This window comes from Bubalus kerabau, chromosome 15 (genome assembly GCF_029407905.1).
Source record: "Bubalus kerabau isolate K-KA32 ecotype Philippines breed swamp buffalo chromosome 15, PCC_UOA_SB_1v2, whole genome shotgun sequence".
NCBI lineage: Eukaryota > Metazoa > Chordata > Mammalia > Artiodactyla > Bovidae > Bubalus > Bubalus kerabau.
Genome location: NC_073638.1, coordinates 17,948,602 through 17,966,561, shown reverse-complemented (window position 1 = coordinate 17,966,561; position 17,960 = coordinate 17,948,602). Strand labels below are relative to the sequence as shown.

The 17,960-nt window shown below is 40.3% G+C and overlaps 1 protein-coding gene across 1 annotated transcript in view; it reads left to right on the top strand.

Annotated features, from left to right (window-relative positions):
- C15H11orf65 (chromosome 15 C11orf65 homolog) overlaps nt 1-17,960 on the top strand; it is a 94,432-nt gene that overhangs the window by 35,833 nt on the left and 40,639 nt on the right. The gene's annotated exons all lie outside the window — the stretch shown is intronic.

Genomic DNA, 17,960 nt, shown 5'->3' with positions numbered 1-17,960 from the left:
TCCTTTTTTGTGGCTTTATTGAGATATAATTGATATATAGTTCAACTGTTTATAAAATTCAATGGCTTTCAGTATTACTATATTAAAGAGTCATACACCAGCATTTGCTTGATAAGTAGACTTTTTTAAAGTTTGAAAAAGTTAACAGTAATTATCTTATTAGCCTCACAAATATTTACTGGGTTTCTGATCTAGGTCAGGTACTTTGATAATGGCCACTATAATGAAACCATCACTTATTTGGTTTTCACCTCTGAAAACTTTATTTCTTGACTCTGGAATCAGGTTTGCAAGCAAGTGTTAGGGATACATTCACTCATTAAATATTTATTGAGTACCTACTCTTCAGGACATAATGCATATCTGGATTGATGTAGTAGTTTCTTGCTGTGTTACAATATGCTCTATAGTTTTCTTATCCAATAAGGAATATTCCAAGTTGATTTACTGGATTAGGTGAGAGCCAAGAGGTAAAATGAATTCTCTTCTCTCTAGGATAGTATCAACACTCTGTAAAAGTGATGTGTCTGTTTCTAGCACACAAAAATAATTTCATAACAGTTAATGATGTCTTGAAAAATAGTTTCCATTATTTGGCTATGTTTCAGTTCAGTTCAGTCACTCAGTCGTGTCTGACACTTTGCGACCCCATGAGTTGCAGCACGCCAGGCCTCCCTGTCCATCACCAACTCCCGGAGTTCACTCAGACTCGCGTCCATCAAGTCAGTGATGCCATCCAGCCATCTCATCCTCTGTCGTCCCCTTCTCCTCCTGCCCTCAATCCCTCCCAGCATCAGAGTCTTTTCCAATGAGTCAACTCTTCACATGAGGTGGCCAAAGTACTGGAGTTTCAGCTTCAGCATCATTCCTTCCAAAGAAATCCCAGGGCTGATCTCCTTCAGAATGGACTGGTTGGATCTCCTTGCAGTCCAGGGGACTCTCAAGAGTCTTCTCCAACACCACACTTCAAAAGCATCAATTCTTGGGCGCTCAGCCTTCTTCACAGTCCAATTCTTACATCCATACATGACCGCAGGAAAAACCATAGGCTTGACTAGACGGACCTTTGTTGGCAAAGTAATGTCTCTGCTTTTGAATATGCTATCTAGGTTGGTCATAACTTTCCTTCCAAGGAGTAAGCGTCTTTTAATTTCATGGCTGCAGTCACCATCTGCAGTGATTTTGGAGCCCAAAAAAATAAAGTCTGACACTGTTTCCCCATCTATTTCCCACGAAGTGATGGGACCGGATGCCATGATCTTTGTTTTCTGAATGTTGAGCTTTAAGCCAACTTTTTCATTCTCCTCTTTCACTTTCATCAAGAGGCTTTTGAGTTCCTCTTCACTTTCTGCCATAAGGGTGGTGTCATCTGCATATCTGAGGTTATTGATATTTCTCCCGGCAATCTTGATTCCAGCTTGTGTTTCTTCCAGTCCAGAGTTTCTCATGATGTACTCTGCATATAAGTTAAATAAGCAGGGTGATAATATATAGCCTTGACTTACTCCTTTTCCTGTTTGGAACCAGTCTGTTGTTCCATGTCCAGTTCTAACTGTTGCTTCTTATGCTAGGGCATAACAATAGATTTCCAACACTAAAAAAATTTTTTTTTCTTTAAAATCTATTATTCCTTTGTTGGTATCTAACAGCATGCTTGTTGTCCAGGCCTAAGTTTTTCTGTCATTTTGTAACTTGTTCTCTTCCACATTCAAATCCAATCAGCCACATACCTTTGAACACTTATTACATTCCTGACACTGTGCTAGGCTCTTTAAAATACATGCTTGAATTTAAAGAGCTTCAGTATAAAAGTTGTATGTAAACAAGTGTGTGTGTGTGTGTGTGTGTGTGTGTGTGTTTTAATAAAATGGTAAACTGAGCACACATTTTCACTTTCTATCCCTCTAGAATCCAAATGAAGTGACAATATATTGAAAGTTCACCCATAACAGAGAGAAGGGAGTTCATGAGTAAATAAATTTTATCTTATGTCTGGAAAACCAAAAATAAATGGTAGTATCTTATTGGACATATCTATGTAGAATATTTACCTAGACATATTTAAAGAGGCACTAATAAGATAGCCTGTTTGTTGGATCCCTAGGATTTAGTAATTCTAAAGGGCTAAAAGGAAAATGGCTATAGACAATGAGGCTAATTGAAAGTCTGTACATGTAACAGTTATGCCAGTTGTCTCCAATGTCACTTCAAGACTAAAAGCTGCAGGCTGGTGGATATGTCTTATTAGTCAACTATCTGCTGGTAGATGGATATTAACTGTTGGGGATAAGAAGAAACAAACCCTGAGCAGCCTGAAGTGTTGGGAAGATGGTGTAGCAAGAGCCAAGAAAGAAAGATTTCTTTGGTTCCAGAAAATGTCCTGAAAAAGAAGAAGGATTATCAGGCCCTCAGAGTCACCCAGGCAAAGGAGGAGCTTTTGCAAAGGAAAGAGCAAAGGAAAGAAAAAGAGCTCAAATATAAGCAACTAGAATGGTTCCTTCATAATTCCTGGCATCAACTGCATGACAGAGTGTGGTTCTAAAGACTAGAAGCAAAACCTCACAGCTTGGAAGTGCCAGATAAACATTCCATGGTCTTTGTTGTATGCACTCAAAGGAATAATGGGGTGAATTTACTGGTGCAGAGGACCATTGCAAGACTTCATCTGAAGAATATTTTCAGTGGTATCTATGAAAGTAACCCCTCAAACCATGAAAAAACTTTGTGTAGTGGAAACTTATGTGACCTGTGCTGTGTGCTTAGTCACTCAGTTGTGCCCAACTTTATGACCCCATGGACTGTAGCCCACCTGGCTCCTCTGTCCATGGAGATTCTCCTGGCAAGAATACTGGAGTGAGTTGCCATGCCCTCCTCCAGGGGATCTTCCCAACCCAGGGATCAAACCTAGGTCTACCACATTGTAGGTGGTCTCTTTACCATCTGAGCCACCAGGGAAGCCCAGGTGACCTAGGGATTTCCAGGTCTGAAGCCTGTTCAGGAGCTCATCCTGAAACACAGACAAGCCAAGGTCAAGAATAAAGTCATCTCTCTGACACAGAGATTGAGGAGCACCTGGGGAAGTTTGGTGTCATTTGCTTGGAAGATCTCATTCATGAAACTGTCTTCCCAGGAAAGGATTTTCAGGTGATATCGGGGTTCCAGTGCCCTTACCAGCTCTCAGTGGCCTATCACAGTATGAGGTGGGCTCACCTGGCTATCGCGATGAATGCATCAATCAGTTTATCTGGCAGCTGAACTAAACCCAGAATATCTGAAAGCACAGGGCATTGGAAGACTGTGTTTTTGTTTTATGAATTTGTTACCCTTTATCTTCAAGGAAGATTATTTTCTGCTATATCTTCAGAAACTGGAGGTCACGGGTCAAGGAAAAAGATGATAATATTCACAGCAGGCACTTTTCATCCCACCTCAGTTCCAGGGAAAAGTTCCTGTGTGTTTTCTGTGATGACCACTGTCCATCACTGAAACCAGCAAAAGACTCTGTAGGGGAGGGAGTCTTGTCTTATCACATCTTCTATCCTGGGGTTTAATGTTGGTGAATTAATACCCAAGAATGAATACAAGATAGCAGTGGACCAAGCCCAGGGCCTTGTTTTCAAAAGAACTTGATGTACAGTTAGAAAGAAGTGCAGAAAAACAATGCTTGACTGTCTCTGCTGTGAGTCCATGTTCTAACTTCAGTGACAGCTTGGCAAGCTCTCAGATATGGCTGGCTCTAGGTGGTGTATCTGGTGGCTTCCTCATTCTTGTCTCCAACTGGCTTAGTGCTGTTCTAGATATCAGAATTTTAACCTACTCTTGGCTCTATGAGAAGGGATGGACCCTTTCCCTAGGAAAACATGCATATACTCCAGTTTTTTTCTTGGAAGTTTAGGGTATTTGTAGATCTTCTCAGAGACCCAGGCATCTTATGTGAAAAAGCCTTGCACTCTCAGACTCTAACCTTGCCAGTCTCTTACGTGCCACTTACCCAGACTCTGACCATGCCAGTTTCCTCTGGCTCCATGCACTGTGGAAGACCAAAGGTTACCAAAGTGGCTGTCTTCCCTTCAAGCCAAATGGGGTGTTTCCTGTTAAGAACATGATGGTAGTCCTATGCTTTCCCAGTGGCTCAGTGGTAAAGAATTTGTCTGCAATGCAGGAGACCCTGGTTCAATTCCTGGGTCAGGAAGATCTGCTGGAAAAGGGATAGGCTACCCATTCCAGTATTCTTGGGCTTCCCTGGTGACTCAGCTGGTAAAGAATCTGCCTGCAATATGGGAGACCTGGGTTTGATCCCTGGGTTAGGAAGATCCCCTGGAGAAGGGAAAGGCTACCCACTCAAGTATTCTGACTTGGAGAATTCCATGGACTATGTGGCCCATGGGATTGCAAAGAGTCATAAATGACTGAGTGACTTTCACTTTTCACTATGCCATTTATGACTGGGAAATGCCCAATACTTATTTCTTCTGGGGTTCAAGATGGAATTTTCTAGTTTCCCTGGTGATCAGTCCTCTTCTTAAAACCCAAATCAGAATCTGAAAAAGAATGGATACATGTATATGTATAACTGAACCACTTTGCTTTATACCTGAAACTAACACAACATTGTAAATCAAATACACCCCAATATAAAATAAAATTAAAAAAAAACAAAACAAGGGATTTCCCTGGCAGCCTAGTGGTTAAGACTCCCCACTTCCAATGCAGAGGTTGTGTGTGTGATCCCTGGTTGAGGAACTAAGATGCCACATGCCACAAGGCATAGTCAAAAGAAACAAATGCTGAAAGCTTATCTCTTTAAAAAATTTACATGAACCATCTGGGAAAGCTAGTTCTAGCATGAAATTGGTACTCTGTAGTAAAACCCTCTGAATTTTAGTATTTGAGAGATGCCTGGCTTAATAACTGGCTACCTGACTGTACTTTCTTTGAGAAAGTCTGGTGATTAACTTGTTCCACCCACTTCACAAATCTCCAAGGCACTCTTCTTATTCATGAGGATGAACAGTGGGAAAACAGTAGACTTACATAAAAGCACAGACTATTTATACTACCTCCCTAGAAAAATTGACACATACCTTCATTCTTCACTACTAATGGGCAATCACCTGGCATTTAAGGAAAACCAGTGATGTAGAAACAGACAAAGAAATAACAGAATCTGAAGGAAATAAAAATGGTAATCAATTTAGCTTAGATCAACATGTTGAATGGCTTTCAAAGGATTGTATCTGGAGATGAAATGGCATCCCATGCAACAGTTTGAGAAGCTGAATTTTAAAAGAGATTAGAAACTCTGAAAAAAGAACTAAGAAAGTGATGCTGCAAATATAAAGCAAATTAATATAGTCCTAATTCTCTATGGTTTTGCTTTGGCTACATAAAAAAGGCAAAAAAAAAAAAAAATCAATACCCAGTTGTGGATGTGACTGGTGATAGAAGCAAGGTCTGATGCTGTAAAGAGCAATATTGCATAGGAACCTGGAATCTTAGGTCCATGAATCAAGGCAAATTCAGTTCAGTTCAGTTGCTCAGTTGTGTCTTCTCTTTGCGACTCCATGAATTGCAGCACGCCAGGCCTCCCTGTCCATTACCAACTCCAGGAGTTTACCCAAACTCATGTCCATCGAGTTGGTGATGCCACCCAGCCATCTCATCCTCTGTCGTCCCCTTCTCCTCCTGCACCCAATCCCTCCCAGCATCAGAGTCTTTTCCAATGAGTCAATTCTTCGTATGAGGTAGCCAAAGTATTGGAGTTTCTGCTTCTGCATCAGTCCTTCCAATGAACACCCAGGACTGATCTCCTTTAAGATGGACTGGTTGGATCTCCTTGCAGTCCAAGGGACTCTCAAGAGTCTTCTCCAACACCACACTTCAAAAGCATCAATTCTTTGGTGCTCAGCTTTCTTCACAGTCAAACACTCACATCCATACATGACCACAGGAAAAACCATAGCCTTGACTAGACGGACCTTTGTTGACAAAGTAATGTTTCTGCTTTTTAATATGCTATCTAGGTTGGTCATAAATTTCCTGCCAAGGAGTAAGCGTCTTTTAATTTCATGGCTGCAATCACCATCTGCAGTGATTTTGCAGCCCCCCAAAATAAAGTCTGACACTGTTTCCACTTTTTCCCATCTATTTCCCATGAAGTGATGGGATCAGATGCCATGATCTTAGTTTTTTGAATGTTGAGTTTAGAGCTAACTGTTTTACTCTCCCCTTTCACTTTCATCAAGAGGCTCTTTATTTCATCTTCGCTTTCTGCCATAAGGGTGGTGTCATGTGCATATCTGAGATTATTGATCTTTCTCCTGGCAATCTTGATTCTAGCTTGTGCTTCTTCCAGCCCAGCGTTTCTCATGATGTACTCTGCATATAAGTTAAATAACCAGGGTGACAATATACAGCCTTGACGTACTCCTTTTCCTATTTGGAACCAGTCTTTTGTTCCATGTCCAGTTCTAACTGTTGCTTCCTGACCTGCATACAGGTTTCTCAAGAGGCAGGTCAGGTGGTCTGGTATTCCTATCTCTTTCAAAATTTTCCACAGTTCATTGTGATCCACACAGTCAAAAGCTTTGGCATAGGCAAATTGGAAGTGGTCAAACAGGAGATGGCAAGAGTGAACGTCGACATTCTAGGATTCAGCGAACTAAGATGGACTGGAATGGGTGAATTTAACTAAGATGACCATTATATCTACTATTCTGGGCAGGAATCCCTTTGAAGAAATGGAGTAGCCATCATGGTCAACAAAAGAGTCCAAAATGCAGTACTTGGATGCAATCTCAAAAATGACAGAATGATCTCTGTTCATTTCCAAGGCAAACCATTCAATATCACAGTAATCCAAGCCTATGCCCCAACCAGTAACCCTGAGGAAGCCGAAGTTGAACGGTTCTATGAAGACCTCAAGACCTTTTAGAAGTAATATCCAAAAAAGATGTCCTTTTCATTATAGGGGACTGGAATGCAAAAGTAGGTAGTCAGGAAACACCTGGAGTAACAGGCAAATTTGGCCTTGGAGTACAGAATGAAGCAGGGCAAAAGCTAACAGAGTTTTGTCAAGAGAATGCAGTGGTCATAGAAAACACCATCTTCCAACAACACAAGAGAAAACTCTACACATGCACATCACCAGATGGTCAACACCGAAATCAGATTGATTATATTCTTTGCAGCCAAAGATGGAGAAGCTCTGTATGTCAGCAAAAACAAGACTGGGAGCTGACTGTGGCTCAGATCATAATCTCCTTATTGCCAAATTCAGACTTAAATTGAAGAAAGTAGGGAAAACCACTAGACCATTCAGGTATGACCTAAATCAAATCCCTTATGATTATTCAGTGGAAGTGAGAAATAGATTTAAGCGACTAGATCTGAAAGAGTGCCTGATGAACTATGGGCGCAGATTTGTGACATTGTACAGGAGGCAGGGATTAAGATCATCCCATAGAAAAGAAATACAAAAAAGCAAAATGGCTGTCTGAGGAGGCCTTACAAATAGCTGTGACATGAAGAGAAGCGAAAAGAAAAGGAGAAAAGGAAAGATATAAGCATCTGAATGCAGAGTTCCAAAGAATAGCAAGGAGAGATAAGAAAGCCTTCCTCAGCGATCAATGCAAAGAAATAGAGGAAAACAACAGAATGGAAGAGAAGGCAATGGCACCCCACTCCAGTACTCTTGCTTGGAAAATCCCATGGACGGAGGAGCCTGTTAGGCTGCAATCCATGGGGTCGCTGAGGGTCGGACACGACTGAGCGACTTCACTTTCACTTTTCACTTTCATGCATTGGAGAAGGAAATGGCAGCCCACTCCAGTGTTCTTGCCTGGAGAATCCCAGGGATGGGGGAGCCTGGTGGGCTGCCGTCTATGGGGTTGCACAGAATCGGACACGACTGAAGTGACTTAGCATAGCATAGCATAGAGAACTCTTCAAGAAAATTAGAGATAACAAGGGAATATTTCATGCAAAGATGGGCTCGATAAAGGACAGAAATGGTATGGACCTAACAAAAGCAGAAGATATTAAGAAGAGGTGGCAAGAATACACAGAAGAACTGTACGAAAAAGATCTTCATGACCCCCATGATCACGATGGTGTGATCACTGACCCAGAGCCAGACATCCTGGAATGTGAAGTCAAGTGGGCCTTAGAAAGCATCACTACGAACAAAGCTAGTGGAGGTGATGGCATTCCAGTTGAGCTCTTTCAAATCCTGAAAGATGATGCTGTGAAAGTGCTGCACTGAATATGCCAGCAAATTTGGAAAACTCATCAGTGGCCACAGGACCGGAAAAGGTCAGTTTTCATTCCAGTGCCAAAGAAAGGCAATGCCAAAGAATGCTCAAACTACCACACAATTGCACTCATCAATGGCAATCCACTCCAGTACTCTTGCCTGGAAAATCCCATGGATGGAGGAGCCTGGTAGGCTGCAGTCCATGGGGTCACTAAGAGTTGGACACAACTGAGCGACTTCACTTTCACTTCTCACTGTCATGCATTGGAGAAGGAAATGGCAACCCACTCCAGTGTTCTTGCCTGGAGAATCCCAGGGACGAGGGAGCCTGGTGGGCTGCCGTCTCTGGGGTCGCACAGAGTCGGACATGACTGAAGCGATTTAGCAGCAGCAGCAGCACATGCTAGTAAAGTAACGCTCAATATTCTCCAAGCCAAGCTTCAGCAATACGTGAACCATGAACTTCCAGATGTTCAAGCTGGTTTTAGAAAAGGGAGAGGAACCTGAGATCAAATTGCCAACATCCGCTGGATCATGGAAAAAGCAAGAGAGTTCCAGAAAAACATCTATTACTGCTCTATTGACTATGCCAAAGCCTTTGTGTGGATCACAATAAACTGTGGAAAATTCCGAAAGAGGTGGGAATACCGGACCACCTGACCTGCCTCTTGAGAAACCTGTATGCACGTCAGGAAGCAACAGTTAGAAGTGGACATGGAAAAACAGACTGGTCCAAATAGGAAAAGGAGTCCGTCAAGGCTGTATATTGTCACCCTACTTATTTAACTTATATGCAGAGTACATCATGAGAAATGCTGGGCTGGAAGAAGCACAAGCTGGAATCAAGATTACCAGGAGAAAGATCAATAACCTCAGATATGCAGATGACACCACCCTTATGGCAGAAAGTGAAGAGGAACTCAAAAGCCTCTTGATGAAAGTGAAAGAGGAGAGTGAAAAAGTTGGCTTAAAGCTCAACATTCAGAAAACTAAGATCATGGCATCTGGTCCCATCACTTCATGGGAAATAGATGGGGAAAAAGTGGAGACAGTGTCAGACTTTATTTTTTTGGGCTCCAAAATCACTGCAGATGGTGATTGCAGCCATGTAATTAAAAGACGCTTACTTCTTGGAAGGAATTTTATGACCAACCTAGATAGCATATTAAAAAGTAGAAACATTACTTTGTCAATAAAGGTCTGTCTAGTCAAGGCTATGGTTTTTCCTGTGGTCATGTATGGATGTGAGAGTTGGATGGTGAAGAAAGCTGATCACCGAAGAATTGATGCTTTTGAAGTGTGGTGTTGGAGAAGACTCTTGAGAGTCCCTTGGGCTGCAAGGAGATCCAACAAATCCATCCTAAAGGAGATCAGTCCTGGGTGTTCATTGTAAGGACTGATGCTGAAGCTGAAACTCCAATACTTTGGCCACTTCATGCGAAGAGTTGACTCATTGGAAAAGACTCTGATGCTGGGAGGGATTGGGTGCAGGAAGAGAAGGGGACGACAGAGGATGAGATGGCTGGGTGGCATCACTGACTCGATGGACGTGGGTTTGGGTGGACTCCTGGAGTTGGTGATGGACAGGGAGGCCTGGTGTGCTGCAATTCATGGGGTTGCAAAGAATCGGACACGACTGAGCGACTGAACTGAACTGAACTGAACTGAACTGAATTCTCTATGTAAGGAGAATACACTTGATTTTGATTCTAGATACTTCTTGTGGCCCAGAAGGTGACTTCTTAATAAGGATTGCATAATTTAGCATATTATGTGGCCTTATAATTGAATAATTTGCCCAATCATAGTAATGTGAGTTCAGAATTTTTCTGTAATTTTAAATATCTTTATCAAAAGTAATATGTGTAATTCTTTACAATAAGCAAAATAATGTAGAACTTACAATAAAAAGCAAGTCTTTACCCCATCTCACTTCTTTCCACCATCCTACTCTAAAAGCAACCACTTTTAACTATGTTTTATTTTAGTTTTATGTTTCTAAATATTGTGCATATTACCTTTTACTTATCAGCTTTAGAAGTGAATTGTTGACTTTCTGCAAAGACAGTTAAGAATTTATCTTACTTATCCTCCAAACCCCTGCTTACCTCCCCTCTCAGTATCATAAGTCATTACTTAAAACCCTCTATTTCTTACCTTGTGTCTTTAAAGACTTTTGTTTCTTGTTCCATCATGGTACACAGGAGCACTTGACTCCTCATTATATATGATGAGGATATAAATATCCCTAAATTTTTCTTCACATTTCTTCCAATATTCCAATCCTCAAGTTACATCACCTCTATTTGTCATTATTCACTTGGAGGAGTTTTTCAAATTTCCTGAATACAAATCCTTTATTGATACAAAATATTTTCCAGGGTACCTCATTTCTCTTGTAAAGGTGTTTTTGATAAGATTTTAATTTTAATAAAATCCATTTTTTTCTCTCTATATATATATTTTATATATATAGTTGAAGTATATATATGAAGTATAGTTGACTTACAATGTTTCAGGTGCACAGCAAGGTGATTCAGTTATACAAATACACAGATTATTTTTGAAATTATTTTCCATCATAGGTTATTACAAGATATTGACTATGGTTGCCTAAGCTCTACAGTAAGTCTTTGTTGCTTGTTGCCTATCTGTTTTTTAATTAGAAATCTAGCCTTCTATTCATATTAAGTCAAATAAGTGGAATCAAGATGTCATAATTTTTTTAGTTGGGCAAGAATTTATAAGTTTTCTAAAATATATATATTGTACATACTTATACATATGTATAGAAAATTTTTTCTACTATTCTTGATGAAGGCTTGAGAAAGAACATAAAAAAAAAGAGATGCAGAAATTGGAGAATGTAAACTAAATGAAATGGGAGTACTGAATATGAAATAGAAAAAGTGAAACTAACTAGATAAAAGTAAAAGGTCATCATATAGTCCAGTTGTTTTTAAACATGGCTGCTGATTAGAAACATATCTGGAGCTCTGGAGAAAAAAGCAATACCTGAACATTTGTATTGTCAAAAAATTTCAAGATAATTCTGACATGCATCCGGATTTTAAAAAGTGGTTACAGATTTTTCTATTTAGATCCCACTTTTGGTGATACAGAGTTATATTATTTTTCTGTTGACCAAGCATGATACAATGGTATTAAATGACTAATAATTACATAATCACAAGAGTAAAAGATGTTTATTAATTTTCACAATCAATAGCCAGACAAAAAAGATAATTACAATTGTAAGCCATAATGGAAACATGATTAACTTAACCATATAAAATAATTACATACAATTTGAAGGGGTCAAGCAGAGTGATGTGGTAAGTGGTGCATATATGCATATGTTTTCATCAGCTCAGCCAGTCTGTGTCTTTTGGTTGGTGCATTAAACCATTTATATTGGAGGTAATTATCAATACATATAATCCTATTAACATTTTTTAAAATTTGTTTTCGTTTTACTTTGTGTAGATTTTTCCCTTCTCTTGTGTTTCTGGCCTAGAGAAGTTCCTTTAGCATTTGTAATAAAGCTGGTTTGGTGGTGCTGAATTCTCTTAACTTTTGCTTGTCTGGAAAGCTTTTGATTTCTCCATCAAATCTGAAGGACAGTCTTGCTGGGTAGAGCATTCCTGGTTGTTGGTTCTTCCCTTTCATCACTTTAAATATATCATGCCAATCCATTCTGGCTTGTAGAGTTCCTGTTGAGAAATCAGCTGATAGCCTGATGGGAGTTCCCTTTTATGTTATTTGTTGTTTTTCCCTTGTTGCGTTCAATATTTTATCTCTGTCTTTAATTTTTGTCAGTTTGATTATTATGTGTCTCAGTGTGTTCCTCCTTGGGTCTATCCTTTTTGGGACTCTGTGTGCTTCTGGGACTTGGTTGACTATTTCCTTTGCTATGTTCGGGAAGTTTTTAGCTATTACCTCTTCAAATATTTTCTCAGCTCCTTTCTCTCTCTCTTCTTCTTCTAGGACCACTGTAATGCAAATGTTGTTGCATTTAATGTTGTCCAAGGAGTCTCTTAGGCTGTCTTCATTTCTTTTTATTCTTTTTTCTATGTTCTGTTCTGTGGCAGTGATTTCCACCATTCTGTCCTCCAGGTCATTTATCCATTCTTCTTCTGTCTGTTAGTCTTGATATTGATTCCTTCTAGTGTGTTATTCATCTCTGTTTGTTTGTTCTTTATTTCTTCTAGGTCTTTGGTCAACATTTCTTGCAGCTTCTCAATTTTTGCCTCCATTCTTTTCCTGAGGTCCTGGATCATCCTCACTATCATTATTCAGAATTCTTTTTCTGGAAGGTTACATATCTCCACTTCATTTAGTTGTTTCTCTGGGATTTTATCTTGTCTGTGTGTCTGGGACATAACTTTCTGTTTTTTCATTGTGATTAGCTTTCCTTAATATGGTTTTTGTTTTAGCTGCTGAGAGACTGTGCTTATTCTGTCTGACCCCTGATGGGTGAAGCTGAGGTTTGTGTCAGCTTCTTGATGGGAGGGATTGGTGTTGGGAAAAATAGTCTGCTCTGGTTGGCAGGGCCTTGCTCAGTAAAGCTTTAACCCAATTATCTGCTGATGGGTGGGGTTGCACTCCCTTCCTGATAGTTGTTTGAACTGAGGCAAACCAGCCCTAGGGTCTGTAGGCTCTATTGTAAGGCTAATGGTGAACTCCAAGAGGGTTTACACCACGGGAGACCTTCCAATGCTCCCATCCCTGTGGAGAGCCCCTACCAACCCATGCCTCCACAGGAGGCCCTTCAACACAAGCAAATAGTTTGGTTCAGTCTCCTGTGGGGTCACTGCTCCTCTTCTCTAGGTCTTGGTGTGCACAAAATTTTGTTTGTGCCCTCCAGGATTGTAGTCTCTGTTTCCCCCAGTCTTCTGGAAGACCTATAATCAAATGCCACTAGCTCGCAAAGCCAGATTGCCTGGGGATTCCCAGTCCCCTTTGTCAGAATCTCCAGGCTGGGAAGCCTGATGTGGGGTTCAGAACCTTCACAATAGTGCAAGAACTTCTTTGGTATTATTGTTCTCCTGTCTGTGGGTCACCCACCTGGCAGGTATGGTATTTGATTTTATCGTGATTGCACCCCTCCTATTGTCTCTCCGTGACTTTTTTGTCTTTGGGTGTTGGGTATCTTTTTTTTTTTTTTTTTGGTGTGTTCCAGCATCCTTCTGTCAATGGTTGTTCAACAGCTTTGGTTTTCTCACTGGAGAAGATAAGCACACATCCTTTTTCTTTGCCATCTTAAATCAGAAGCCAAAATCCAGTTTATCACTTGTTATTTATGATTAGTGCTGTGTGTCCATTTAAAAAATGTTTATATAGAAAGTTCAGTTCAGTTCAGTCACTCAGTCGTGTCTGACTCTTTGCGACCCCGTCAACCGCAGCATGCCAGGCCTCCCTGTCCATCACCAACTCCCAGAGTCCACCCAAACCCATGTCCATTGAGTCGGTGATGCCATCCAACCATCTCATCCTCTGTCGTCCCCTTCTCCTCCTGCCCTCAATCTTTCCCAGCATCAGGGTCTTTTCAAATGAGTCAGTTCTTCACATCAGGTGGCCAAAGTATTGGAGTTTCAACATCTGTCCTTCCAATGAACACCTAGGACTGCTCTCCTTTAGGATGAACTGGTTGGATCTCCTTGCATTTTAATACCTTTTTTCTTTTCTATTAACTTTTTGGTTATTTTGATTGATTAAAAATGATCATAAATTATTTCCTATTCTTTCTATTGAGAGGTAAGTGACATTCTTTATTCTTCTTCAATTTAGGCTATTTTAGGCTTTACCACTAAAACAAATGAAATAGAATGTGGCATTCTGGGGCCTTTGAGTCTAGGTAACAAGAAGCAGTACAGTAAAAAAAAAAAGAGAAAGAAAAAAAAAAGGAAATTCTCCAGTGGTCCTGTGGTTAAGACTCCTAGCTTCCACTGCAGAGGGCCCAGATTTGATCCTTGCCCAGGGAACTAAGATCTTGCAAGCTACATGAGGCAGTCAAAAAAGAAGAAGAAGAAGATGATGAAGCATTGTGGTTTCCATGTCTGTGTCATAGAATGCTCATTCTGATTGAAACTGCTCATGGCAGTTTCAGGATACCACAGTCCTGAAACTGCCATGCCAGACTAGCCTAATGGAAAGGCTACCTATAGAGAATAGTGATGGGCCATCCGAGATTTATCACCTATTTCTTTCCACTTACAAGATACATAAATGAAAAAGCCATTTTCAATGTTCCATCCCCAGCAGATGTAACATAAAAAGAACCAAGAAACATGACAGATAGCTAGAATTGAGGCCTCTGACATAAGACCCAACTTGAGTCATATCAGCTAATCCCAGCTTTGCAATCCATCTCAGATGAAGTCTCAATCATTCTGGAAGTGAGAACCAGACATCCTTCCTTTGCTGCTGCTGCTGCTGCTGCTAAGTCGCTTCAGTCATGTCTGACTCTGTGCGACCCCATAGATGGAAGCCCACCAGGCTCCCCCATCCCTGGGATTCTCCAGGCAAGAACACTGGAGTGGGCTGCCATTTCCTTCTCCAATGTAAGAAAGTGAAAAGTGAAAGTGAAGTCGCTCAGTAGTGTCTGACTCTTAGCGACCCCATGGACTGCAGCCTACCAGGCTCCTCCGTCCATGGGATTTTCCAAGCAAAAGTACTGGAGTGGGGTGCCATCGCCATCTCCATCCTTACTATGGCCTACCACAATTTGCCACCCTTAATTTTGAGCATAATAAAATGGTGGTTCTTCAACATCAGAAAGTTTGGGGGTAGTTTGCTATGTAGCAATAGATTATCATAAAAGTTACATATTATTTTAATGGAGTGACTTAGAATTTACAATATGTATCCTTGACTAATTTCTACCTACATTAAGTTAGTAATTTTACCCTTTCCAGAACAATGCAAGAATATTAAAACAGGTTAGCTCCCTTTATCATCTTCCGCTTTTGTACTTTTTGTTGTCAAATATTTTTCACTTACGTTTTTGTTTTAAATATAAGAAGACATTATTTTTATTGCTTTAAACAATTAGTATTCACGTTTTATTGTAGTAAATATACATAACATAAAATTTACCATAACCATTTTTAGGTGTACAATTTAGTGACATGAATTACATTTACAATGTTACATAGCCATTACCATTATTTGTTTCTAGAACTTTTACATCACCTCAGACAGAACCTCCTGTAGCTACTGAACAATAACTCTCCATCCTCCCTGCCCACTAGGCCATGGTAACCTCTATTTTACTTTCTGTATCTATGAATTTGTCTGTTCTAGGTAATTTCTATATTTGTCCTTTTGTCTCTGGCTATTTCATTTAGTATAATGTTTTCAAGTTTCCATCTGCATATCTGAGGTTATTGATATTTCTCCTGGCAGTCTTGATTCCAGCTTGAGGTTTATCCAGCCCGGCATTTCGTATGCTGCAGAGTACATCAAAGAGTTTTATCTTTTAATGATTTTTATTCTTCTTCCTGCTGAGTCATACTCTGCACAAGATATCTTTAATATAAACACTAGGTAAAAGATTAAGCACTCATATTTATTTCCTACTGCTGCTAAAACAATTGCCAAAATCTCAGTAGCTTTAAACAACAAAAATTTAAAGATATTAGCAATACTGTGTTCTTTCTGTAGACTCTAGGGAAGAATTTGTTTTCTTTCCCTTTCCAGGCTTTAGAGACTGCCCGCATTCCTTGACTCATGGCCTCCTTCCATTTTCAAAGTCAACAAGAACTTACTAAATATGTCTCACATTACATCACTTTAATGCTTACTCTTTTGTTCCCTTTTTCATTTATACAGACCCTTTTTCCACTTGTAAGCCCCCCTCTACTTTTTTGGTGTGATGATTCACTGGCATGAGGAACTCAAAATGACCAGGTGACAGTATCAGTTTCCATTTTAATGGAAATTGTTGTTGTGTGCTTTGGTGGAAGCATTCCTCTGTGGTGGGTGTGTGTACTCAGTTGCTCTGTCATGTCCAACTCTGCAACCCCATGGACTGTAGCCTGCCAGGCTCTGCTGTCCAGGGAACTTTTCAGGCAAGAATACTAGAGCAGGTTGCCATTTCCTCCTCTAGGGGATCTTCCCAACTCAGGGATTGAACTCACATCTCTTGTGCCTCCTGAATTGTCAGGCAGCTTCTTTACCACTGTGCCACCTGGGAAGCCTCCTGTGGGTGCAAAGACCTCTATATCCACAGAACACAAAGGTACAAGGATGAGAAGTAAAATCTTCACTAGTGGATTATTAGAGACAGTATTGAAAAGGAGCTACTTTCATTTACACCCTTTAAATTTCAAACTCATAAACTCTGGTTGGCTATTAATTCAGAACATATTCTATAACATGAAGGACATCACTGTAGTCTGAAAAGTGTTGTCACTGAAACTATAACTGCAACTGAGTATCCAAAATGCCAGACCAACATTCTATCAGGCTAGGTGTTTTAGAGTAATGGGGAACAAGGTCAATCAGACAGTTCAGTCACTCAGTCATGTCTGACTCTTTGCAATGCCATGGCTTACCTGTCCATCACCAACTCCTGGAATTTGCTCAAACTCATGTCCATCCAGTTAGTGATGCCATCCAACCATCTCATCATCTGTCATCCCCTTCTCCTCCTGCCTTCAATCTTTCCCAGCATCAGAGTCTTTTCCAATGAGTCAGTCTTCACATCAGGTGGTCAAAGTATTGAAGCTTCAGCTTCAGCATCAGTCCTTCCAATGAATATTCAGGACTGAGTTCCTTTAGGATTGACTGGTTTGATCTCCTTTCAGTTCAAGGAACTCTCAGGAGTCTTCTCCAACACCACTGTTCAAAAGCATCAATTCGTCAGCACTCAGCCTTCTTCACAGTCCAACTCTCACATCCATATAAGACTACTGTAAAAAACATAGCTGTGACTAGATGGACCTTTGTTGGCAAAGTAATGTCTCTGCTTTTGAATATGCTGTCTAGGTTGGTCATAGCTTTTCTTCCAAGAAGCAAGCATCTTTTAATTTCACGGCTGCAGTCACCATCTGCAGTGATTTTGGAGCCCCCCCAAATAAAATCTGTCACTGTTTTTTCCCCATCTATTTCCCATGAAGTGATGGGACCAGATGCCATGATGTTAGTTTTTTGAATGTTGAGTTTAGAGCTAACTTTTTTACTCTCTACTTTCACTTTCATCACGAGGCTCTTTGTTTTTTCTTTGCTTTTTGCCATAAGGGTGGTGTCATCTGCATATCTGAGGTTATTGATATTTCTCCCAGCAATCTTGATTCCAGCTTGTTCTTCATCCAGCCCAGCATTTCACATGATTTACTCTGCATATAAGTTAAATAAGTAGGGTGAGTAGCCTTGACATACTCATTTCACAATTTGGAACAAGTCCGTTGTTCCATGCCCAGTTCTAACTGTTGTTTCTTGACCTGCATACAGATTTTTCAGGAGGCAGGTAAGGTCATCTGGTATTCCCATCTCTTGAAGAATTTTCCACAATTTGTTGTGATCCACACAGTCAAAGTCTTTGGCGTAGTCAATAAAGCAGAAATAGATGTTTTTCTGGAACTCTCTTGCTTTTTCTATGATCCAGTGGATGTTGACAATTTGATTGCTGGGTCCTCTGCCTTTTCTAAATCCAGCTTGAACATCTGGAAGTTCTCAATTCACGTACTGTTGAATCCTAGCT